Raw genomic sequence first — 27178 nt, forward strand, 5'->3', positions numbered from 1 at the left:
AATAGAAGGTAATCCAAAATCTATCCCAGTTCAAACAGAAGTTACATCTGAACCTGAAGTTGTTTAGGAATCTCTCTCTGAAACTGTTGTTCATTTACCCAAGCATCTGGACTTCGAATTTGAACATTCAGAAGTTGTTACTTTACCGGGAGACAATCAACCAGTTACCCCTCATACATCAGTAACTATTGAAACTTCAACTTCATCAACACCAGAAATATTTTACGGACCTGACGGTGAAGTTCTTCCACCAAGTTTGATTTCCATAGAGGAGGAATTGGAAGAAGATTCCACACTTGGAACCCTGTTTCACTTTGGATTTGGGCTTTATCTTTACCCTAATACTCCTGATTTCTTTACTTCATTTGATCCTGCTTCTTTTCAAGTAGCTGTCGAATCTTTAGGATAACTTTTGGGTCAGTTAACTATGGCTGAACAACTATCAACATCTCAGACTGTATCATTTGATTTAGCTGCAGCAAAATCTTCTATTGTAACCTCTTTGATGTTTTCTACCACACCTGAGTCGCACCTGTATGGTGCATCGTCCATCCTGGTTGGTTACTAATAATTGTCTAGAACCCACTCAAGGGTTGCTTCTACACCATGATCATCAGCCATGTCCTCAACTGGAATTTTACCTAGTTCTTCTCTAATGGGAACTCAACAGTTTGATCTTGCATATCAATATCAAGCTGGGAAATCTAGTCAACAAAGACCTATGTATCCATTAAATACTAGATTTCCGCCATATGGAGAGCAATTTGCTTATTCACCGTGTCCTCCTTATTCCGGGGGACAACCATATGGTAATATCCCACAATATTCAAGTCAATCTGGAATTAGAGTTTTTCAATGGCAACCAACAATGTCAGTTCAACCAAGGCTTGTGTATCCAACACAACCAATGCAAACTATGTCAGCTATTCCTATTATACCTATTGTTACTACTGTACCATAGTCACAAGTTCAAACTGTTGTATCTCAACCGGTACAAACTGGTCCTTCTACCTTGCAACCACAAGTTTCAAGTCAAGAAGTTCAAGTTCCTCAAGTTGTTGTACAACAACCACTTGTTTTTGGAGTTCAGCAACAACCTCAGGTTAGTGTACCCTTATCTGGACTAACCTAGGCTTACACTGGTATAGTTTATTCACAACCTGGCCAACCTTTCATTGTTGGACAACAACAACTGTTAAGTCCACAACAGTTGTACCAACAACAACAATAGTTGATTCAACAATCGTGGCAGCCTCAATTTCAACAACCCCAATTCCAGCAGTTCCAACCCCAATTTGGACTTGTTTCACAAGCTCAACCTGGTTTTGGTCAATCTCAAGCTCACCAAAGTCCTGGTCAACAAGGCTTTGCAGGTTATGGATGACCAAACATCCAACCTAGTTATCAACAACCACCTTATACTTGCTTTACTCAACAACCATACCAAGGTTACAAAATGCAGATTCCCTATGTCGGTATGCAAAGACCTATTGCTTAGGAAATTCCATCATATCCTAGGTATGTTCAACCTGACTTGAGAATCGACAGTTGCCATTTGTAGCAACTTTAGAATTACCAAATTTAAATCGACTCATTAATGATCCAATTTTATATAAACCATCTGACATTCTGAAGTAAAATGGAAATCCTGAAGAAGATCCATCAAATCATGTTATGACCTTTCATTTGTGGTGTTCATCAAACACCCTGAATGACAATTTGGTCAGACTTCGTCTTTTCCAAAGAACACTTACTGGTCTAGCTACTAAATGGTACATTGAATTACCAAGAGCTTCTTTCGATAACTTCACCACTTTAGCCACTACTTTTTTGACCCACTTCTAGTTACCTATCAGATACGAGACTGGAAAAAAACTCCTAACCAACTTTAAACATACTACTGCTACCCATATATTAGATCATATTCATGAATGGTGGCGTCATCGTCGAATGGTTAAGACATATGTTCCCGATCAGCTTTTAGCTTAGTGGTTCATAAAATCCTTGTTGCCATCAATCACCGAGGATGTCGAAAAAGGTGGAGTTGTCATAGAAGAGAAAGTCATTGCTCGTGCCCAATACTTGGATTTGATTTACACACAATCTGGCACGCTTTATGATAAAATTCCCAATGCACCTCGACTAGCTTTCATTGTTCCACTCCTCCACAATCGAGTAAGGACTCTCATGCTGGCGACAGTGTGATTAGTTCTTCAAGCACACAAATAACGGGGAGACCATCTGGTCAAACTCTTGTTGTTTCCAATCAAAATACCAATGCATTAGAAAATACTCTTGCCTCTAATATTAATGCCATGTCATCTGATAAAGGAAAAAATCCAAAGCAACTAGTAAGTAAGAAAAATGGGAGAAACAAGAAAATTCCCCTCCAGAGAAATCATCAAATTCCTATACTTCGGCAAAGAAACCTCACTATCCATGTCTGATATGTAATGACAAGCATTATACAAGAGATTGTCCACATCACTCTGAGGTCTCTAAACTTTTAAAGACTTCAAAAACATCGACAATGTTGACAGATCCATTTCCAACCCTGGAGACACATTTGGTTGCAATAGACCATGCTTCCACATCCCAAGTACTCATGTTATCCATTACAAAGCCAGAAAAAAAAGTTTTGGTGTCAACAAAAAACAAAGATTATGGAAATTCGTCATCGTTGAATAATCAGATCCCTGATCAGCCTAATCCTTCGACCTTGACTTCATCTGAAGTTGTTCCACCCATTGTACCTGAATTGACAATAAAACCACCAAAGGGAGTTGTGCACAAGTCGACATTCAACCCTTGGGCTCGAGCAGCTCAAAACTATAACATAGTGGAAGATCTTGCTCAATCACCTTCCGCTATGTCGACACTCGAGGTGTTGCAAAACTGTCCCTCCCAAAAACAGGCTTTACTGTCAACAATAGGCGGAATATATCCTATAGATTCAAATCTTGTGGTTTTTAACCATGCAGGATATTCACCATAGTTACTGGCGCAATTATCTTTCTTAATCCAAGTAAAATCTCTCAATAAACATGTTCACCGAACTATTATTAATGAGGCGGCATCTACTTGCATTATGTCCATGAGCTGCTGGCAAACACTTGGTTCACCGCCATTGTCACGATCACAAACTATGTTAAAAGCCTTTGATGCAAGAACATATACTCCATGTGGGATTTTGAGTAACCTGCAAATAAAACTATGGGGCAAAATGGTTACTGTTGAAGTTGAGGTAGTTGACGGACCCCTCGATTATAACATTTTACTAGGAAAGCCTTGGGTATATGTTATGGTTGTTGTGGTTTCCACGTACTTTCGTACTATTGCATTCCCTTTTAAGGGTGGAATCACAGTCATTGATCAGCTAGCCTTCTTTGCCAATAGTTCACAGGCTACGGGAAGCATTCCATTGGTACATGGATCCCTGCTATCACTTCAAAGTGTTGGAGTAGGTCTCTTTAAAGATCCTTCCCTAATGGGCACTTTTACCCTCTTGTCACCATTTGATTTGATGGAAGTGGTAAGAGTAGAGACTTGTAACATGATTTCCTCCACCTCATCTAATTTAAGAAGGATTTCCAACCAAGTTGAAGTTGATAGTAATATTGAGGTGTTGTCGTTAAGCCCCATTGAATCATCATAGCAATCAATCTTTCGGGCTTGTGCAGCAAACCCAAATCCGCACTCAACAATTGTGTAGGTAGATAGATCGTTAGAATATGGTACCTCTTTGGATCCTTTTTCATGTATACATTCTACGGATGAAGGAATCATCCAATCAATGATGATAGGAGAGGAACCATGGGAGGATTATCATCATCGTTCCCACCTTCCAGATGAAAATGAAGGTTATTCAAATGAAATAAACCACCCATCAATCATTGATTTTTGTCAAATTCTGTTAGGATAGATATTGTAGATTCCGAGCATAATTTGTCAAACATAGAAGAAACAATTTCTATAAAAATTTCGACCAAGCCTAACATTGTAGAGAACATTCATGTCGGCAAATCTTGTTCTCCATTGGAACTTGATAATTATCATGCTCTGTTTCGTGAATTTAGAGATATTTTTGCATGGTCTTACGAGGAGATGCCAGGAATTGACTCAAGCATTGTTGAACATGAGATTAAAATGTACCCTGATGTCAAACCAGTATGACAGCGGCTTCGACCTGTTCATCCTAAGAAAGTCATTGCCATTAAAGCAGAGGTTGAAAAACTTTTGCGTGTTGGCTTCATTTTCCCTGTACCTCTTACCGATTGGGTATCTAACATTGTTCCAGTTATGAAAAAACAAGGGACAATTCAAGTGTGCATCGATTATAGGGATGTAAATCAAGCATGTCCAAAAGACAATTATCCTACACCTTTTATCGACCAGATTATTGACGAATGTGCCAGATGTGAAATCTTCTCATTCATGGATGGATTTTCTAGCTACAATCAAATCAATATCTGCCCACAAGACCAATTGAAAATATCTTTTATTTGTCCATGGGGCACATTCACCTATCGAAAGTTACCCTTTGGTTTGAAGAATGCAGGGTCTAGATTTCAGAGGGTAATGAATTATGCCTTCCATGACATCAAGCACATTGTTCAACCTTATCTTGATGATTTCCCTGCTCATTCACGAAAGCAAACTGATCACCCGTAACATTTGAGAGCAATATTTTTACGATGTCGACACTAAAAGATAAGACTCAATCCACACAAGTGTTTATTTTGTGTTAGCTCTGGTCAATTGCTTGGATTCATGGTTTCAAAAGATGGAATTCGACTCAATCCAATTAAGGTTCAGGAAATCTTTGACTTGCCTCCACCTTCAAACTTGTTACAGTTACAGAGACTTCAAGGGAAGGCAAACTTTCTGAGGAGGTTCATTCCAAACTATGTTGAGTTGGCTAAAGGTTTTATGCTTCTATTGAAGAAAGGGGTGCCCTTCCATTGGGATTAGGTTACGCAAGCTTCCTTTTATGCTCTTAAAGATTCCCTGATTAGAGCATCATTCATGTATGCCCCAAACTATCAAAAAGACTATTACCTGTATCTCGTCGCTGCGAATACAACCATTGGCATGGTTTTATACCAAGAAGAAAATGGAATTGAACATCCTATTTATTACTTGAGTCGTAATCTCAACGATACAAAAAGTAAGTATTCATATGTCGAAAAGTTAGCTTTGGCAGCGGTTCAAGCTGTGTAGAGATTTCGTCATTAGATCCTCCTCCGTAAAACTACCATCATATCGGATTGCAATGCTATGGCATACATTTTGTCACGTCAATTGCTGGGGGACAAATATTCCAACTGGATAGTCATTTTGCAAGAGTTTGATTTGGAGTTCATCAAATCTAAATTAAAGAAATATCTTGTCTTCACCGATTTACTTTGCAACCTTCCCTCATCCTCCAATGATTTAACATCAGAAGCATCAATCTTGGATGAGTCTCTGTTTCTTATCTCATCAAGTGATCGATGGTATGGAGATATACTTGTCTATCTCCAGACCCAAGATTTTCGGCCTAATACCTCTCACTCTGAACAGCGACATACTCGATACCAAGCCAAGGATTATCTGATCATTGGTGATACGCTTTATTGTTGTGGTGTCAATATGATTTTACCTAGGTGCCTCACTCATGAGGAAGTCAAAAAAGCTTTGAATGAATGTCATTCAGGTGCTTGTGGTGGAAATTTATCTGGTTGTGCTACTGCACAGAGAATTCTCCATGTTGCTTACTTCTGGCCAACCATATTCAAAGATTGCATTCTTACTGTCAAAAGTTTCCATGCTTTCCAAATATTTGACTGAAAAACTAGATTACCACCTGTGCCACTACATCCAGTCGTTGCTGTTGGCCCATTCTCCAAATGGGGCATTGACTTTATATCATGTAACCCCACCTTGGCCAGGGGGCATGGTTATATTATAGTCGTCGTTGACTATTTTACCAAATGGGCTGAGGCGATGCCAACATTGAACAACAATGGCGAAACAGCTACTTTATTTTTCTTCAACCATGTGGTTGCCAGGTTTGGTGTACCACAAGCCATAGTTACAGATCATGGATCGCATTTTCGCAATCACATGATGGTTGAGTTGACCACCAAGTTAAGACTGTCACATGATAGTTCTACTCCATACTACCTGCAAGCTAATGGACAAGTTGAGGCCATCAATAAAGTCCTTAAGCACATGTTGCAAAGAATGATTGGAGTTCATAAAAGAAATTGGCATTTAATCTTGTACTTGACTCTATGGACATATCTAACCTCGGTGAGAAATGCGACCGGATTCACACTCTTTCAATTGGTGTATGGTTTGGAAGCAGTCTTACCAATCCAATGTGAAATCTCATCTCTCAAACTTGCGATTGACCTGCTACCTGAAACTTATGAAGAAGAAGTGTGTTTCTTAGAATCAATTCATCTGGATGAAACCCGTTGTGATGCCGCATTGGCTAACAAAGCGCATAAGAAAAGTATTAAGGCGCAATATGATAAAAATGTCAAGCCTCGTATCTTCTCCAAAGGTGACCTGGTCTTGGTTTATGATCAGGAGTCTGATAAACTTGGAGCAGAAAAATTTGAACCGCTATGGATGGGCTCTTATATTTTTAAGCGTTTTTTGACGAAAGGTGCCTATGAGTTAGTGGACTATGATGGGATCCCATTGTCGCAGCCCCGAAACGAGTTGTACCTTAAACATTACTATGCTTAGTTAAATGTAGTAAAACTCATTGTATATATGCTTTGATTGCATGTGTGTGTGTTTCTTTTAGAGTTCTTATTTGGTTAAGTAATCCACTTTTCATTTGTTGCAGATGTCGAACTTTTTGGAACTATTTGTTGGTTATGCCGATGGGGCTAGTCGTAGTACGCAGAATCTATCCTCTGCAGCATGGGCCATTTTCGCTCCAAGCGGCAAGTTAGTGAGTTTTAGAGGGATATGTATTGGACGATCGACAAACAATATCGTTGAGTATAGCGCTTTGATTGAACTCCCCTTTGATGCCATCTCACTTGGCATACGCCGAATCATCATTAGGCTAGACTCACAACTCATTGTACTACAACTTACTAGCATTTAAACTGTTCGAAACCCAGCAATTCATCGCATGTTCTTTAGAGTTCGTATTTTGGAAAGGTATTTTGATTTTATTCAATATCAGCATATTTCCATAAATCTAAACACATTAATTGATTCTCTAGCGAATTATGTGTTAAATAGACATTTTCAACATATGTAAAGTAAATATTTTCAATTCACATCATCAGTTGAATAGGATTGCATCACTTAACCATAATAAAACTCTGAAAGTAAAATAGATAGTTGTTTTAAAAGTTTTTACAAACAGTTTGTGTCCAAGACAAAAATTGGTCATCTGACCCAAAAACTCAAAATGTATGTAGAAAACATCTAAGTAGACTAGTGCTGCTCATGATAACAGATCACAAGCTGTGCTATCATGCATAAAAGTCTCATCCAACGACTCAGCACACCAATGGTTTGGCGCTGTAGTCGCGTAGGCAACTCCTCAATCCGGATATCTAAAATACCTAGGGTCAAACCCTCTATGTGATCCTGTAGCTTAGCCAATGCCTTGGCTAAATCTAAGTCTCGGAGAACTACTCTCCCAACAGGTCTCTGTCCTGGCCATCCTACCTCTCATAGGTGTCCCACAGGTAGAACAATTCCAACATCTGCATGCATAAAAAATGATTTTGTTTAGCTTTGGAAATAATAAAAAAACACAAAAAAAACCTAGAAAATTTAAAATCAAAAAACACCTCGGTCAAACAATTTACTGATAGCACCCCACTATGCTCCAACTAGTAACATCAAGTTTGGATCTCCATAGAAATCCATTCCTGAATATGGATACTCTGCGATGGCCATATCCTGTCAATTAAAACACTCAAAGAATGCAGGGGTGAATGAGATCAATGATTGACTAGCATTCCTAGCCATAAGATCTACCCATCTCTGCATCCATGGATCCCTAGGTCTAGATACACCCAGTGAAACAAGTTGTAGCTGCACAAGTGGAATTCTCTCCAAGGCGAAAGAAATCAAGATTGACCCATAGCCAAAGTTCTTTGTCTTTCCATTTTTCACCTTGATCAATTGTTCTTTCGCGGATGAAATAACTGCCTCGCACCAATTGAACACTTTTGGCTCTAACCACTCTAAAGCATACTGCATGTATGATCTGTTTGCCAAGTGTAGTGTCGTGTTGCTAGCCAATTTGGCAAAGGTAAAGAGGATCGTCCTCAATGGTAAATCACTAACACCCCTGATGTTAATCTTTCAGTCTATGCTAGGTTGTGCACCTTCCCAGCAGAACTGTCGTATGTAGTCTCTCACTGATTCACCACCTTTGGTAAATTCAGATAGTGAGATGGGGGCACCCTACCTCAATAGTCCAGTCAGAAATTAAATATCATCGATGGTAAATGGGATCACTTTGTCCCTAATGTGGATGGCCTGATCAGTAGGATCCCATGAATGAAAAAGGAATTGTAGAAGCTCAATCTGCTGTTGTATGCTAGATAGTCGGAAATACTTGAGTAACCCACAATTCCTTAGGGCCTCAATCATACCCTGATTATTTAGGGCAATTGTATCTTGTTCTTCATGCTCTTGTTCTCTCCATATAATCACCATTTTGATCCAATGAATGTCTACAATACAACCATTAGACAAATTAGGATCCATTTCTTGCAAAAAACAAAGCAAAATTTGGGAAAAAACAGCTATGTAAATTTGGGTTTTACGCCCAACGCACCCCTGCCTTAGAGACAGTGCACTACAATGCATGTAGCCTTCTATGTGTGTGCAATGCAACACACCTTTCGATGTTGAAAGGGCATTGATCCCAGAGTTCAAAATTGAAACCTTAGGGGCCTCAAAAACTCAAAATTTTTGCTTGAAACTGAAAATAAATGGAATGAAATGAAAGAGAACAGAGATATCTCCTACCTGGTTCGGATGACACAAGGAATGGTCCACTGAATCCTCCATAATCAGCTGGTGAACTTTGAGTTAAAAAATTCTCCAAAGCACCAAAATCAAAGGGTAAACGTGAAATGGTAAAAATGAATGGTAAAACTTGTTTTTATGTTTATTTCTTGCACATTAATCAAGTAAACATTAGTTTTTATTCATTTTATCCATGGAACAAGTATTTTTAATCTATTTTGATGGTGTTTTGAGCAGGTTTAACAACTGAAATGTAGAATTTGACGTGCTCAAATGTAAATTGAACATCTTTGACCACAAAGCAAACTTTTATCTCTTTTTCGAGCTTCGTTAAAAACGAAAAAGGAACCCCCTTGGAGTCCTCTTTAAGCTCTTTTCAGACTCTCTAAAGTTGAAAAGATTTCCGATCGCTTGTCTATTCTAGCTCGTTAGAGGATTGGAAACAATATCTCTTGTATTATTTTACATTTTTTTTGGACTTGAGAGATTAATTTACAAAAAAGAACTTACGGAGTTTTCTTTTTGTCCCTTTTCAAACTCTCTAAACATGAAAAGGACCGAGTTATCTTTATCGTTAAATTCATTAAAAACATCAAATAGCGACAAACTTGTCCATCTAGACAAGGCTGAGTTTCACCTTCTCTAGACTCGTTAAAACATCAAATAGTGATGGATTCACCCGAAGGGTGAAATTATACAAAAAGCATATGTTATCCTCCTCAAGCATGATTAAAAATAAAGAGGTATTGGTCAACAATGACTAGGGAAAATTGGAAAAAGGGGAAAAGACTTTATGGTAGCAAGTCGCTCTTGAACATGACAATTTCACCTCATCACCGTGACTATGTGGGTTGGGTCATTCAGCTTGATGGTTATCACACCGTTGGTCCATAATACCATCCATTACTTTGTTGTGGGTCAACACTACCAATTCATCTTAGTGTCGCAGACATGTTCAAGAGAAGTCATTCAGTTCAAACTTCATCTTTTGCAATACTGTAAACTTTCATTTTCATGACCGCCCTTCCTGAACCTTCTGTCATCAATTGATTTTTCATCTCCAAAATCATTTACCTCGTTTCGTGTCGTTGATGTGGGATACATCAAGGCCCTTCTGCGATGAGTCACTTCTTTTCAACATCAACACATTATCCAAGAAGTTGACTTAAAAACACCCCTTCAGTACCTTGAGGCTTGCATACATTAATGGCAGGTTTCTCGCTTCTGGCGATAGGTTGACATCACTGGCCTTCAACCGAAAGACTTTGTATGGTGTTTGACATCAAATCATTTATTCACACCATGCGAAATGTACTGTAGTACCTTGAGGGTCATTATCATTATCGGTGATTCCTCTCACGTCTGTTAACGGCTTACATCATTAGCTGGTAATCAGACAATGTCTTCCCATGTTCGACTTCAGATCATCTATTCACATGGTTAGACTTGTACTTGAGCGAAAGATTGAACGAGATTGAAGACCCTGGATCTAGTTTCATCCATCCAGGCTGCGATATTTTTAGGAGTACCAAATCAAATGTACAATGGCCTTATATTCATGGTCATCCATTCATGGGTCTATATCTATAGACGATTATATTTGTACATGTAATGAAAGTTTATAAGTTGAGCATAGGTATGCCTTCCCTCAGTGAGTTGATGAGAAAAAATCAAATTATCATGATATATGTATTGTAATTGATGCAAGTCACCTTCCGCTTTGAAACCTCCTCCCCACATGATAAAGAATTTCACTCGACATACATTTTTACGACTTCATGCTTTAGGGGGCAACTGTTACAGATCCATTTGGGCACATCAAACCCAACTTACAGATCAGTACTATTAGGGCCCATCAAACCCTAATTTAGTTGTTACATGCCCTAAAAAAGTCAACCATCAGAATGCCTAGCTTCCTAAGAAGTTCCATGACTAAGATCATCCAGAAACTGCCTCCAAGAAGTCAGCGCAGGCATGCCTCCATTAGGGTGCACTGCAGTGTAGCCAATACACTATTAGTGTGCATTGCAGCGCACTTGGTCTCTCTTTGGCCTGCGCTAGGTGAATTTGAGCGAATTTCCATGAGGGTTTGAAAGATTCCTTATCCATTGGGTGCCTCTAGAAGTTTCTCAAGGCTATCCACTCCTTTGGGTTCATATTTGGATGAGGAAGGGAGTTAAGGAACATCAATCCCTTTATCCCTTCCTCCATGGAACTAAATTCTAAGTTTGGGAGGGCATTCATTATCACCATTTATGGCATAACTTCCTTCATTCACTTATAAAAAGACCACTCATCTAAGTGATCAGGGGTTGGAAATCATTGAATTATAGGGAGATGTTGTTAGTATGAGACTTGAGTTGATTTCAAGTATTGTAATGATGTCAAAATGTCTTGCTTGTTATGAGGAGAGGATGGGATTGAACTGGAGGAGTGATGTTGAATCAAGCAAATTGGGTTGTAACTCTTCCTTTTACTAATAAAGTGTTCAAAGCTTTTTCCATATGCTTGTATTGTCCATTGATGCTTTCATATGTGTATCATGTACTTGATTCCATGCTATGTTTAATCAATAGATCATTATCATATGCTTTGATCGGTTTTTGTCTTCTGTCTATGTGCAAGTACTCTTCAAGTGGATTAAGTACGAAAAGGAGTGACATAATTGGTCAAGGGAGATAAGGAGTAAGTGAAAGCTACAGGTAGGCTTCTTTACCTCTTATTTAATCTATTGGTCATAGAAAATGTACAGAATGCTTTGAACTATTGTTCTAGACTTAGCTACTAGTCTAGGGGTTTAAGCGTTTATCCGTAGACACTAAAACTTCCCAAAAACAAATAGTGATGTCATTTCTTCTAAGGAGGAACCTTAGTGGATGCAAATATGATGCAAGGGCATTGAAAATAAGGTTATTAGTATTCCAACAACCCAATAGAATGATGATGATGATGATACAGGGGGAGTAACAAGTACATCTATGTAGACTTGCAATGGAAGAATGGTTTATGAACTAGGTACAAGGAGTTTCCTAGAGAACCAACAGATACAATGACTAACAACCCATGTATTCTAGTGGATGGAAAAAATTTTATATGGAATTTAACTCATGTTTATGTTCCCAAGTACGTGATAGAAGGTGGGAAAATTTGAGAATGAAGAAGAACAAAGATTGTGGAAAGTCAAAGATTAGACAAAGAGTGAATAAGGTACGAAATCTAAAACAAAGAAAGGACCAATTTAATGAAGATTTCTCATGAAAGAGAGGGCATGTCTATTTACAATATTTAATGAATAAATATAATGAAAAATGTAATAATGTAGACATATTTGAGAAAGTCCGTTGAGAGATGTTAGGGATGAGTATCCTTTGAGATATCCATGGAAATATTTTGGGAGATATTTTGAGAAAAATTGTGGAGTTAACTGAGCATATTGTTGAACTAATTAGCTAAATTATGATATGGTCATTATGGTCCCCTATTGTTATATAAATGGACCATTTGTATACTATAAAAATATATCTGAGAGAATGATTTAATTAATATAATTTCCCCTTTAGGGGGATTTGAAGTATATTCTCCTAGTGTCCATTTCTTCGTAAATGTGAGTGCATGTGGGCTTTTATTATATTGTATCCTTGATTGCATCAAAAGAGGAAGGAAAACATATATTTAAGTTAAGACTAAAAAGAATATTTCATTGACATCCAAAATTTCTCAAGACTTCCCTGACACTTTTCAATATATTACTCTAGAACAAAAAAATAGATGGAAGATGTTCCTTGTATTTTGGTTTTTATGGATACAAATGAGGGCATCAAACAAAAAATAGACTTAGAATGGCACAAAGTGGAGTGCATTCAAGAAATAAAATGTGAAAATATGTCACTTGAGTGTTATTTTTATCACAATAATGAGCACAGTTGATAGTAATTCACTAGAAGGAAAGTAGCATATAAGGGATAAAAAGGTGAAGGTTTTATGAGAGTTGATCCCTAGGATTTTCAAAGTTGGGAAGGATGCACTATGACCAATGATAAATGTGCTTCTTAGGATAACTTGGAGTTTCTACCTCTAGCTAAATTACTTGATGTAGATTTGTGGTAGAATTCTTCTTTCGATCAATAATGGATGGAAAGGAAACTCATGTTTCTAGTGTTATACTTGAGTAGTCAGTGAATCAACAATTCCTATCTTGTTTTAGAGTGCTAAAGTGGATGTGCTTATCCTTAGGTTAGATCATCATCTAATTAATTTTTTAGGAGAGCGATGCGAAGTATAACAGACATACATTCCTTCCCCACTCAATCCAAAGGACTTTTAAAAGGTGTCTATGGATAAGAGATTGAGGGTTTCTATTATTCCAAGAAGTAGAATCAATTTTTCCTAACATTTTAGCCCAATCCTTGAAATCCTTAAGGTGTTGTCCAATGGAGGTGGAGTTAAGCAATAGCAAAGATGTTGGATTTCAGACTTCTGTGGTTAATTTTTGTTGAGTTAAATTTCAGAATATCCACAACAGTAATCATATTTTGTTGATGTTTCAAATCCCAAAGGGGATCCATCATCAAAACTTTTGAATGAATGATAGAAGAGCTAGAGCAAAAGATGAATACACAGTTATATGAACAAAAAATAAATGGTCAGATTAAAAGGTCAGCTAACACTAAAATTCATAAAGTCTAAACCTAAATTTATGATTAATTATTATTATTATGATTAGTATTATTATTATTATATTTATAAATAATAAAATTATTATTATTATTATTATTTATAACAATTTAAATTATTATTATGAACAAATAATTGACAAATTAATTATTATTATAAATAAATAATAATAACAAAGATGATACTTCTTCCACATGTAAGGTGTTTTCCCAATCTCATCTAAAATCTTAGATGAGACACTAGTATCCTTCCTTTTTTTCTTTCTTATCGTGGCTAAGTTGTGCCTAGGCTGAGGCTAGCCCTAATATTGGATGGAAGAATAATCTACCTAACAATAAGATGTTATTACCAAGATTTTGTGAGACTTGATCAAGCCTGGAAACCCCTTCGGACATTGTAACCCCCACAATTGACTCTCGTCCTCAACCTCTCCCCAAAGATTTGAACTTGAAATCTGATAAAGACTAAATCAAGTTTGAGGTTAAGCTCATTAGCATCGTTCTCCATCGACAAGAGAATAAATAAATATATCATTTACAAAGCAACTACTAGCTAGACTTTACTCCATCAACTAAGGCACATACCTATCATTTCGAAGCAAGGAGACCTTTTTGCCTAGAGAACCTTCATGAATTATGACCTTCTATAACAAAAAAGTCTAACACCCTTCTCCATCAAGAAGAAAATAAAGAAAGATCTCCTTCCGAAGCAACTACTAACAAAACTTTAGAACCTTCATGAATTATGACCTTCTATAACAAAAAAGTCTAACATCCTTCTCCATCAACAAGAAAATAAAGAAAGATCTCCTTCACAAAGCAACTACTAACTAAGCTTTAGTCCATCGAGTAAGAACATACTTATCATTTAAAAGCAAGGAAATTGTTTTGCCTCAAGCCCTACTTATCATTTACAAGCAATGAAATTGTTTTGCCTCAATCCCTACTTGAATTATGACCTTAAGGGCTTGAATTATGACCTTCTATGACAAAGGAGTTAAGACCTTCTATGACAAAGGAGTTAAGCATCCTTCTCCTACTTGAATTATGACCTTCTATGACAAAGGAGTTAAGCATCCTTCTCCATCAACAAGAGAATAAAGAAAGATCTGGTTACGATGCAACAACTAGCTTAAACTGTACTCCCTCAACTAAGACCCATATTATTATTTGGAAGCAAGGAGATTTTTTCCTTGCCCGGAGACCTTCATGAATCATAACTTTCTATAACAAAAGGGGTCCAGCTATCCCATCAAATCTGCTTGAGAACAATTTCATCAAATAGGCAACTTGAAAGCTTACATGAGTGCATACACATTGTTTATCCACCATACGACAAGCCAATAATACTTTTCACTAAATTTCTAACTTGACTGATCTGTGTAGATTTTTTTTCCAAAGCGACAAACTCATAATGCTGATTCAAATAGCCAGTAGCCAGTTTTTGAGAGTACAGGCATTCAAATACTAGGTCAGAGGTGTCTATGTGCGTGGGTACGAGGATTTATGGATTTTGCCCTGATCCTATCAACTCGTATGACACGACTTGCACCAGAGCATGGAGAAAGGAATTATCACGGGTTACGTGGGCTTTTTTGGGTGGAAAATCTCCGCGGTGTGTACATTTTTGGATCAATTTTAAAATCTCATCCCATTCTGCAAATCCCGTTCCTTGTACATCTGAATCAATTTTCCCATCATTCAAACACTCCTCCCTGTCAGAAGTGCGTATAAAAAGATATTGCGGAAAGAGGATGACATCACTTTCTGAACAGCTATGGTTTTCATGGTTCGTTTCTAGCATGAAAACCAGCCTTATGTACCTGCTGTCGTATAGCAACATTGCTTTAGCTGGTGGAATCAAAGCCATGGAGGCTGCAGAAATTGCCTGGGCTTCTTCTTCCTCCGACATGCAGGCATAAGAACCATTCATATAATATATTCTTTGATATGATAGTGGACACATCAGGAGGATGCCAAGAATATTTTGCTTATGACAGCTTTGGCTTTTTATGTGGAGTGGCCAAGTTCCGATAAGCACTGGCTATAGGATTGGAACATCTGTATTTGGGTGTCCTGGATTACAATTTCCAAGAATTATGAGAGGGCACATATGTGTCAAAACATGAAAATGGAAATTACTAAACAGGGGGCTATTATACAGGCCGAGGATAGATATGGTTGAGTGCTGTTTAAGTAAGGTGTCAGGTCAAGGAATATTTTTTTAATTCAATCTTTGTGGAGAACTTAATTATCGAATTAGTTGAAATTGTAAAATGTGAGGGTACAAATAGATTTATCACCTTGAGATTCTTTGCACAGTTCACTGCTTTTCTTTTTGAGGAATGATTATATTTGTCAATTCAATGTACCACTTTGACTGAGACATAGTGCCTCAAAGACAGCTGGTGGTTGTAAATATGGTGAACACTTGTAAGACAGCTGGTAGCTGACTGAGACATAGTGCCTCAAAGACAGCTGGTGGTTGTAAATATGGTGAACACTTGTAAGACAGCTGGTAGTTGTAAATATGGTGAACACTGAAGTAATAATGATATGGATAACTTTAAGTAATGGGTTAATATAATTTAGATATTTATGTTATATGGAGTTTAGTTTTTATGATGTGATGGTTTTAAATTTAAGTAGAGGATTGAGGGTGGAAGCTATAATTAAAAATTATTTTTAAAAGAATAGTATCAGCGAAAAATAATTTATATATTTATATATATTTTAGTTAGATTATAAAATTATAAAAAAATATCTGAAATATTTAAAAACTAAAAGAAAATCAATTATAATTTAAATTATATTTATTTATAATTAAATAAATATGGTAAATTATAATAGAAGATTATGATATATATAAGAGTTGTAGGCAAGAATGATAGCAACATTATAAGATTGTTAGTTTTAGGTTTTTAGCGTCTCTTCATTTGTCAAATATGGAAAATATTTATGGCCATATGAACTACATTCTCAATTTTTTTGAATGACTAGATTATGACAAATTGTTGACATAACAAAAGATAGAAGAACACAACTAAATTGAATTAAGTGTCCAACTTCTTGTCACCTTTCACTGTGCTATTGAAGGATATTTTTCTTTATCTTTACTATTGTCATCCAATCTTCTTTTGCTTTTGATGAAGTCCTTTCTTTCCCATTTGGCCCCATATTGTCTTGGTTTAGTGGTTCTATTTGTTTTAGAGTCCCATCTTCTTAAGCATACTTCACCCAATTCGCATCAGTCCAAGGGCTAAGTTGGAGCTTTGCGTCCTAATTCGAATTAATAGGATAAGCAAATTCTTCTTCCACTCGTGGTGTTGAACTCGGCAATTGTAATGAAATGTATTCTTTTGATGGTATGTCCTTAATTTTCTTTAAATCCACTCTTGGCTCTTCCATGGGTGGATCCAAGTTAAGTACATTTTCCTTGCTAATTAATTGGTATTCTTTCTTAGCTCATATCCATGAAGTTGATTTACATTGATGCTTCCTAATTTGCTTGGGTCCTTGTGGTCAGTGTGTTGCTAAAAACCTTATTTGAAAACAAGTTTTTATCGTGGCAAGATACATGTCCATAGTCCAACTTTAGTGTCCAAGAATAGTTTTCACCTGTTAAATTTTTTTATGTCATAAACGCTTTGTTGAAGTCCATTTCCACGCATATTCTAGTGCCATTTTATGTGGTGTTATGATTCATTACTTTAGTACTATAACGACTTTGCTAATGGCTCAAACAGAGGCTAAATCCAAAAAAATGCAGAGGTAGATGTGCAAGTCTAACCCATATGGAAAGTTAAGGATAGAATATTTACCATTGGATCGAAATATGGGGTTTAGGGTTTCATACATAATATAGAATTTCCCTAAAACTAAGGGCCAAAAATTCCCTAAAACTATGAGTTTGAATTTAAAATCAAATCCTTGTCTTTTGCAAGACCAAACTCAACAATGAAGAATCCCTTTCCATATGGACAAATGAAAACCTCTTCTTTTATCTCAAGTTTCCAAGTTTCCAATTATCCAATATCCATTTGTGAAAATCTACTAAACATGGCTAAAGATTGTTGAAGTGACACAAAAGACCAATGGTTCTATTAGATCATGCATGTTCTACAACATCTTTCCCCATGGTAATGGTTAAGGGTAAGGCCTCTTAAACCAAAATTGATTTAAGGGATGAGAAAATGGAACTTTCTTCACAATATCGTTAAGTGTGGCCCAGTACTCAAATTACCATTAGCATGGAGAGAGTTGAATCTATCCCTAAAATCCATGTTAGCTTGCATATATTGTTCAAGCATAACTTTCATGCAAGTTCCAAGTGCACACAAGGAAGAAAATCCAACCATAGCTAAAACATCCATTACCATACATATGTCAAAAGAAGTAGGGGAGAACTGATTAGGGATGAGGAACCACCACTACCATTCTAGTTAAACACTTGGAAAATGCACATGGTAGGACAAGGTTGGTCATGTGAAGACAAGCTATTAAGAAGAGTTGGGGCTTAGCTTGTGCAAGTGGCTAGGATAAAACCCCTCTAGATCTTCACTTTAGTGAGACATGTGCACTCCATATTTTTGACAACAAATATAATGAATATTTATTTCACAAGAAAATAAGATTAAGAAAATAATTAAGCAATTTATTCTCTTAATAATAATAATATTTATTATTTTTTTAATTTTTATATCATTCTCTCAATTTAAAGATAAAACATTATTATAAAATATTAAATAATACAAAATCAATACATAATAAATTAAAAACAAAGTACTACCCAATTACTTGTTTTTAAAAAATATTTGTATTAATTTTAATAATTAATATCCCAAAATCCATTAACATATAATATAATCATTTATACTTTTATCTTATTTCCATGTTATACTATAAAAATTTCATCTATTGTCAATTGAGAAAAAATATGAAAATTCAAAAACAAATGACTTATCATTCCATGATTAAGGATTCATGCCTTCACATGAAATCATCCTCTTTACAATAGAATAGAACATCGTTCACTTGTCTTTTTTTTCATTTAATAATTTTTCACTTTTTATTATTTTCTTACATTTCTATGTATTAAAAATTAAAATTATCATATTACACCGATGCATTGAATTTAAGATTAAAAACTTAAAATGATTTTAATTGAAATTATCAAAATATTAATATAAAATTTTTGAAAATAAAATATTAATACAATGATACATTAAATTTTTATTTTCAATATTTTATCAAAAAAGAAATACCTATATATTGAATTTCAATGTTTTTCACACCATGACAATATTTGTTTATAATAAAATAATAATTTAATTATTTTTATTTTTCATATTATTTTTTTAATTCAAAAACAAAACATAATTTTTAAATATTAAATAATACAAATTATAACTTATAATTTAATCCTTTATACTTTTATCTTATTATAATATAATCCTTTATACTTTTATCTTATTTCCAAATGATTTTAGAATTTTTTTTTTAATCATCGTGCCAATTTCAAAAACTCAAAAACAAAAAACTTATTATTCCATGCCCAAGGATTCATCCTTTCACATGAAATCCTCTTCTTTATAATTTCACCATCTCTTTTTTCATTTATTATTTTATTATTTTTACTATTTTCCGCATTTCCATGTATTAAAAATTAATGTTGTCATATTGATACAACGATGCATTGAATTGCGGATAAAAAGCTTTAAATGATTTTAATCGAAAATGATTAAACTATTAATATAAAATATTTGAAAATAAAATATTAATACAATGATATATTGAATTTCTATTTTCAACTTTTCATCCAAAAATGATGAATGCTTATGTATTAAGTATTAATGTTTGTTTTCCCTGATGCGATGTTGGGCTACGAAAGCCACCTGTTCCGTGATGGATGGCTCTTAGCTAATGGGGAGCGCAGGACATTAGGCCCCCACTACGCAATAGTAATTTCTTTTGTGCTCGCTTGTGTGAACTATGCATCCTCGTTTGCGTGCAATTCATTTGCTTCAAACTTGGATTTAATGGTGTCGTCACATACTCGATTATATTGCATGGTTTGTAAAGTTTTTTGGTTTTTCTATCACTGAGTATTGTGTATTTCTTTCTGCTTTTATGGTTTGGGGCTAAGTTCGTGGTTATTTGTCTTATGCTCTTCCTGTGAGTTTAATGCGACATTCTCTCCCTCATTCCTTCAATTTGAGAAACTTTCTTTCGATGCTCTATGCTAGAGTGTGTATCATCTACGGCTCTGGTTGGTTTCGGGTTAATCACATTGCGCTCTCTGGGTTCCTCACATTGGTCCTTTGGTGGTTGATTCTTGTGTTGTTTATGCTGGGTGTCTACTGCTTGTTTTACTGGCTTTGGGTCTGTTGGTGGTGTTATTTCCTCTTGGGTTGCGGAATTGGCTCAAGGGTGGTGTTGGTATCTAAGCGTTCTCACTTCTCGGTTCCTCCTTTTCGCAGTCACTGGTTCCATACCTCCCTTTGTCATCCTGTTGCGACTTTGGCGTCCGTTTGGAATTTGGGAACCCGAATTTCAATTTTCTCTCATGGGTTGTTTGGTATTTCCCATCTAGTCTTTTATGTTTTTGTCTCTCTCATTTGTTCTAGTCTGGTTTGGTTCTAGTTTGGTGGTGAATTCCCGGTGGTGGAAATTTTTGCCTTGGATAATCCTCCTTACTTGGTTTGCGCTGGGGTCTGCTTGGTCCCTAGTAGAAGGTGGTTGCGTGGTCCGAACTTAAACAGGAACACAACAAATTATAGATAAAACCATAAATACATAGATGCATCATAAATAACACTTCATTTCATTACTAAATACTGAAATAAGCTTACAAACAGAATGGAAATAAAGTAGCTCAAGTGATGGTAGCTTATCTATGAGAAGAGATGTGGTGGCCACATGTCTTTGAACTATGTTACAATGAGGCTCAAGGGCCTATTTATTATTGAACAACAAGGGAAAACCCTAAACAATCAAAACCCTAACCCTAGGAGATGGAACACAAAGAGTTTGTGGACCCCGTTGGGGTTAATTAGGCAACTAACTTCCCAGGGTCGTAACTTGGTCATATTAGCTTCTTTTGGTGTGTATGATACCTTGTTGGGAAAATATCTCTGAGCACTACAATATTTTTTATAAGCCCTTGCTTAAGACTGTAGGCTTACTGCGGACCTAAAAAAATGTCAGTTAGGGGGTCAAAACTGCTCCGAAAGTTCAGGACCCAAAAAACTACTAAAACTTGTAAATGTTGCAATAAACAAGGAAATGGATGAAACCAACTAGAGGTCTAGGTGGAATAGACAGGTGGCCACCAATATCCACCTAGATCATCCCTCCCTCCTTAAGAAGCAATGGTTCCCATTGCGTGCTGAGCCTCCATGAGATGAGAAACTTTTTGTTGAACTTGGTTCTCGGTGAACCACTTGCCATGGTGAAGGAGTTGCCCTGATTTGATAACTCGATATAGTTGGATCCTTTGTTGGCGAGTGCTCTTGATTTGAATGTCCATTATCTCATTAGTTGTGGCTTTCTGCATGCAGTATGGGTTTATCTTTGTTGGTGTGAGTTGTTCTTCAATGTCGGATGTGTCCAACAATGGTGGAAAGTATGGTCGAAGGCAATCTACATTAAACACTAGGTGCAGACCAAGGAATAGTGGAATGTTGATTTCAAAGGAATTATCCCCTACAACCTTGGTGATGGTGTATGGACCATATTAGAGTAGGCGAAGCTTGCGGTGGGATCCAACGAGGCACTCCTTCTGCAAATGTAGCCAAACTTTGTCGCCCACTTGGAACTTGTGCGGCACCCGATGATGATCATGGCGCTGCTTGGACTTAGCATTGGCTATGTCCAATATATCATGGACCTGCTGGAAAATGTGCTGAATACGCTCAATGAAGTTGTTAGCCCTGTCGACTTTGGACTAGACGTGAGTTGAATTTGCCTGAGTAGTTGCAAATGGTATGGCCACATCAATGGGGCATAATGGTTGAAATCCAAGTCCTACCTGAAAGTGGTTATGGCCCGTTGAGCTATAGAGAGCTCTATTGTAGTTGTGCTGGACATAGGGGAGGCTTTCATCCCATGTGCATGGATGCTTCGAGTTGTACATGAGAAGAATGTGTACGATCATCTTGTTGACGACCTCCGTTTGACCATCAATTTGGGGGTGGAAAGTCATGGACTTAGTAAGTTTTGTATCCAGCATCGACCAGAGACTTGACTAAAATTCACTTAGGAATCTATTGTCCCAATCTAAGACAATGGACTTTGGGATCCCAAATTGTTCCCACACTCGCTCAAAGAAGAGCTTAGCAGTGGCCTCTGATGTGATACTCTTCTTGCAAGCCGCCATAATGGCCATCTTAGAGAATTTGTCGACGGCCACAAAAACGTAGTCATTTTCATGCTTAGTTGAAGGAAATCCTGACATGTAATCCATGGAGATAGATTCCCAAACTCGACTAGGAGTAGTAGAGGAATCTATAGGCCCTGCTTCTTGATTGTTGGTTTGTTAATGGTGCAGGTAGTGCAGGATCTAATGTACTTCCCGACATCCTGGCAAAGGTTCGACCAATAAAACTACTTCTTCAATATTGACACTGGTTTCTCTACTCTGAAATATCTAGCAACCCGACAGTAGTGCACCTCCCAAATCATCTTAGCATGCTCTCTTGAAGGAACATAGATGTGTCCCAAGTGGTATAACAGTGCATCCTAGAGGTGAAATTTTGGAATTTGCTTACCTTCCAGGAGTGTCTAGTATGTGTTGTCGAATTCTGGATCGCTCTTGTAAAGATGCGTCCACACTGAAGTCTCGTGCCCATAGGAGTCAAGCACAGTGATTAAGGCCATGTCTGGTGGTCAGCTGAGGCAGTCTGCAACACTATTAGTGTTGCCCTTGTTATTCTTAATTTTCAAATGGAACTGTTGCAGGTATGTGGACCATTTCTGATGGCGATCATTTTGCAACTTCCCTTGTGTCTATATGAACTACAAGTATTAGTGGTTTCTGTGGATGACCGTTTCCTTCCCCAGAATGTAATGCTTCCATTGATGGTAGGCCTACACAATGGAATACATTTCTTTGTCATAGGTGGGATACTTTCGGACTGTGTCTGAAAGTGTCTCATTGTGGTAAGCCATTAGATGCACCTGTTGAGTAAGAACTGCACCAATATCATAATCAGAGGCATCTGTCTCAATCTCAAATGGTTGTTACAGGTCTGGTAATGTGAGAATTGGTGCAAATTATAGGTGAGCTTCCACTCGTTAAACACCTTCTCTTAGGTTTCGGGCCAAAAGAACTTTGCTTTTTCTCCACCCTTGGTGACTTGAATTAAAGGCCAAGTGATATGAGAGAACCCCAAAATGAACCTGCAATAGATATTGGCAAGACCCAGAAAGTTGCAGAGCTCTGTTAGAGTGGTTGGGGCTTTCCAATCACAAATGACTTGTATCTTGGTAGGGTCCACATGCACACCCTGCTCATCAATGATGTACCCCAGATATTGAACCTGGGTCATGCCAAAAATGCATTTCTCCTTCGCACATAGCTTGTATTGTCGTAGGGTTTGAGGACCTGTCGAATATGGTGGAGGTTCTCTTCCTAACTCTGGCTGAAGATCAAGATGTCATCTTAATACACCACCACGAATGCATTGGTGAAGGGTCGCAAGATGTCATCCATCAATCTCCTGAAGGTTGTGGGTGAATTCGTTAACCCAAAAGGCATGACCAACCATTCAAAAAGGCCCTCCTCGGATTTGAAGGCAGTCTTCCACACATTGTAAGGTTCGATAGGAACCTGGTGATAACCAAACTTCAAGTCAATCTTGCTGAAATATTTGGCCCCCTTGAGCTAGTCTAGAAGGTCATCAATCTGTGGGATTGGGTACCTATTCTAGACAGTGATCTTGTTCATCTCCTGATAGTTAATACAAAGTCTCCAGGTCCCGTCCTTCTTCTGTACCAATACAATCGGGCTCCCACAAGGTGATGCGCTTTGCTTAATGTGCCCTTTCTGCAAAAATTCCTGAATATGCCTCTTGATCTCATCATTCTCCAAAACAGAATGTCAATAGCTCGGTCCATTGGGTAGTTGCTCTCCTGAGGTTAGATCGATGGAGTGCTTGACCTGACACTGCAAAGGTACCCCCGTAGATGAGGCGAAAATGTCCCTATAATCCTCCACGACCTTGTCCATATGTTGCTGCTATGCGGAGGATCCCTGTTTGGGAGTTGTGGCCACAATATTCATCTTTCCTTGAGGGATAATCATTAGGAAAATAATTTTCCTAGTCTGTGAAATGATCTTACTACATTGCTTTACAGTGATCAAAGAGATGGAAGTAGGCGAGGCCACCTCTAGTATCCTGTATAAATTATTTCCCAAAGTAATAATCACAGAGCGAGGTATAGACTCATATACAACATGTCGCTTCCACAAGTATGGTTGTCCTAATAATACATCAAAGACTTTAAGAGGAGAAACATTGCATGGTACCTCATCCGTGAAGGGATTTATTCTGTAGGGAAGGTGATTGGTTGATGCGGAGATCTCGTCCTTGGTGAAGCCACCCGATAGTGTACAGTTGCAGATGTGTTGTAGTCAGTAGGACCAGTCGCTTCATGACCTCTACCGAAATGAGGTTCTTTTCGCTCCCGTTACTGACAATGAACTACAGTAGAGAACCCTTCACCCACATTTGTATGTGGAAGAGGCATTCCCCCTCCTCTAGATCTTTAGGATCATCCCTTTGGATCTTGGTGGTGGCCACGGTGGCATTGGGCTCTGCATCAATGATTAGCTCCCCTTTGTTATTCCCCTTGTTGAGTTCTAACTTTGATTCAAAACATGCATCTAATTCGAAATCCTTCAACTCAACCACCAACGACTGCTTGGCTCGACACTCACTTGTTTTGTGAGTGGAGCTCTTATGGAGCTCACACCATTTTCCATGTCCTTCTTTGTCTTCATGGTGTTTTTCTTTTCTTGCGGCTTCAGCAAGTTGTCTCGAGTCGCCTCGCCTTGGATTTTTCCTTTGCTCTGCTGTTTGGGGGTGCCTTTCCCTTATTTCGGATTCACAGATCCAAAGTATCGTTTCTTCTGTTTAAACTTCCGCTCAATCTTTCCAGTGTATTGGTACGTCATGCCAAGTGAGGAGATGTCTAGGAAATCCATCTCATCCCAGATGTACCTTTGTAGACAGTCACGATACTTAAGTACCAAATGTCACTCAGAATCCTTGATATTCAACTTTGTGCGATGGGTATGAAAAACGTTAGTAAACTTTGGCACATCTTGGTCCCTTCCCTGTCGCAGCATAGTTCAATTTATGTATTTATCCTCATAGCTCCCGACAGAGTAGTACTGCTCCTTAATGGAGTCCCAGAATGAATTCCAAGTGCGTGTGGATGAAAATAGTGAGGGTGTGCTTTCGTCCTTCTTCTCACAGTAGGTTTCCCACCAGTCTTTGACATGGGGGGCAGCTTTGAGAAGTGCAAAAGTAATATTTTCCCGGCTGGAAAGAGCATGAATAGAAAAATATCCTTCTAGAAGATTTAACCATTTATCTACGACGTTTGCATCTATCTTACCTTCAAATATGGGGATGTCAAAGTTAACTTGTACCTTAAATGGTGTGGTCATTCCAGAGTGGTTTCAGGAAGGAGATGTGTTTCCTTTGGGTAGATGTTGAAGGATCTAGGTAAAGTTGTCCATCATCATGTCCCTCTATCGCTCGAGTGCTTATTCGAGCAAGATTTTGAAAGAATCTCCCACCCCCTCTTCTTTCTTCTCTTCTGCCATGGGAGGCCGCTAGGGTTTGTGAGGCTGTTTTTCCAAAGGTTCGACCAGTTTGATCCCTAACTTCTTATATCTCGACCTCGTTGGGGACATGCAAAGAAAAACCGAGAAAGAGCAGATCGCTCTAATACCACTAATCTAAACCTAAAAAGGAACACAAAAAATTACATATATAACCATAAATACAAAGATGCGATAAAGAAAAAAAAGAAAAAAATGAAATATGCTTACAAACATAATGGAAATAAACTAGCTCATGAAATGGTAGCTTGTGGCGGCTACATGCCTCTGAACTGTGTTACAATGGGGCTCAAGGGAATATTTATTATTGAACAATAAGGGAAAACCATAAACAACCAAAACCTTAACCCTAGAAGATGGAACACCAAGAATTTGTGGGGCCCATTAGGGTTAGTTGGGTAGCTAACTTCCCAAGGTTGTAATTTGGTCATATTATCCCTGTTTGGCACGTACGATACCTTGTTGGAAATATATATCTGAGTACTTCAGGATTTGCAACAAGAATATGGGCCTTGGGCCTATTGTGAACCTCAGAGAAATGACGTTTAGGGGGTCAAAACTGCTCTGGAAGTTTAGGACCCGAAAAACTACTAAAAATAGTAAATGATGCAATAAGCAAGGAAATGGATGAAACCGACCCGAGGTCTAGGTGGAATAGGTGGGTGGCCACCAATATCCACTTGGATCATTGCACTTTGGGGCTATCATTCCTCTGGGACTTTAGCTTCCTTCTAGCCTCCATCATGAAGCTTAACCTCTACTCCTCACACGTCTTGGCTCTAGCAAAGTCGTAACGTTCACCTTCTCAGGCTGGTTCTCGAGGTGGTATCACAATTGTGTGTGGTGAAAGTTCCATGTGGGGTGTGGGACGTGGGAGTCGCGAAACCTGTGGTGGTCGTAGATCCTCAACAGCCTCCTTGGCGGGTAATCGTAGCACTATGTCTATTCAGTGTGGATGTGGCATAGGTAGAGGTGGTCAAGGCCAGGGTTGCAGTTGTGTTATGGCTTCTCAAAGTTGCAGCAGTCAGGGGCGTGTTGGGTCAGCAAGTTGAACTCCTTCCATGTGTACAAGAAGCTCCACAGCGATCTTGAAGCTGGTGCAATCTGTCATTTCTCGGTTAGAAGCTCTCGATCAAGCCCAAAAGGAGGAGCATGAGGTAGTCATGGCCAAACTTGAATAACTCCAATACTCCCAGTGCCATGTTCGTGAAAGGGCAGTGTTTGTCTAGTGCGGGAAAAATTTTCTGATGGAGAAAGTTGAAAAGCTAGAAACTTGGCTTACCCACTGTGAGCACCATGTCAATTGAATTTACACGCTCCCCCTCCTCCAATTATAGGACCAAATAATCCTACTTCAATTACCTTAGACGACTAATTATGATCACTGGTGTTTTTCTTGTTCTTCTAGTTTTCGGGTATGTTAGGCCTCTCAGGCTATGGACCTCTCAATTGGCAATTTTGTTTTTTGTATGATGTATGGTTATCACATTGGTCAACAAATCTGGACGGGGTGATACCATATGCATTTTGACATATCTATATATGTTTTCTGATTAATAGAAACTTTTCGACTTACAAAAAGAAATATTAATGCTTGTTCGCACCATGGAAAGATTTACTTGTAATGAAATAGTCTTTCGAGAAAAAGTAGTTT

Source organism: Pinus tabuliformis, chromosome 5_2 (genome assembly GCF_031772625.1).
Source record: "Pinus tabuliformis cultivar Carrire ecotype Pingquan chromosome 5_2, CPIR1, whole genome shotgun sequence".
Classification (NCBI taxonomy): domain Eukaryota; kingdom Viridiplantae; phylum Streptophyta; class Pinopsida; order Pinales; family Pinaceae; genus Pinus; species Pinus tabuliformis.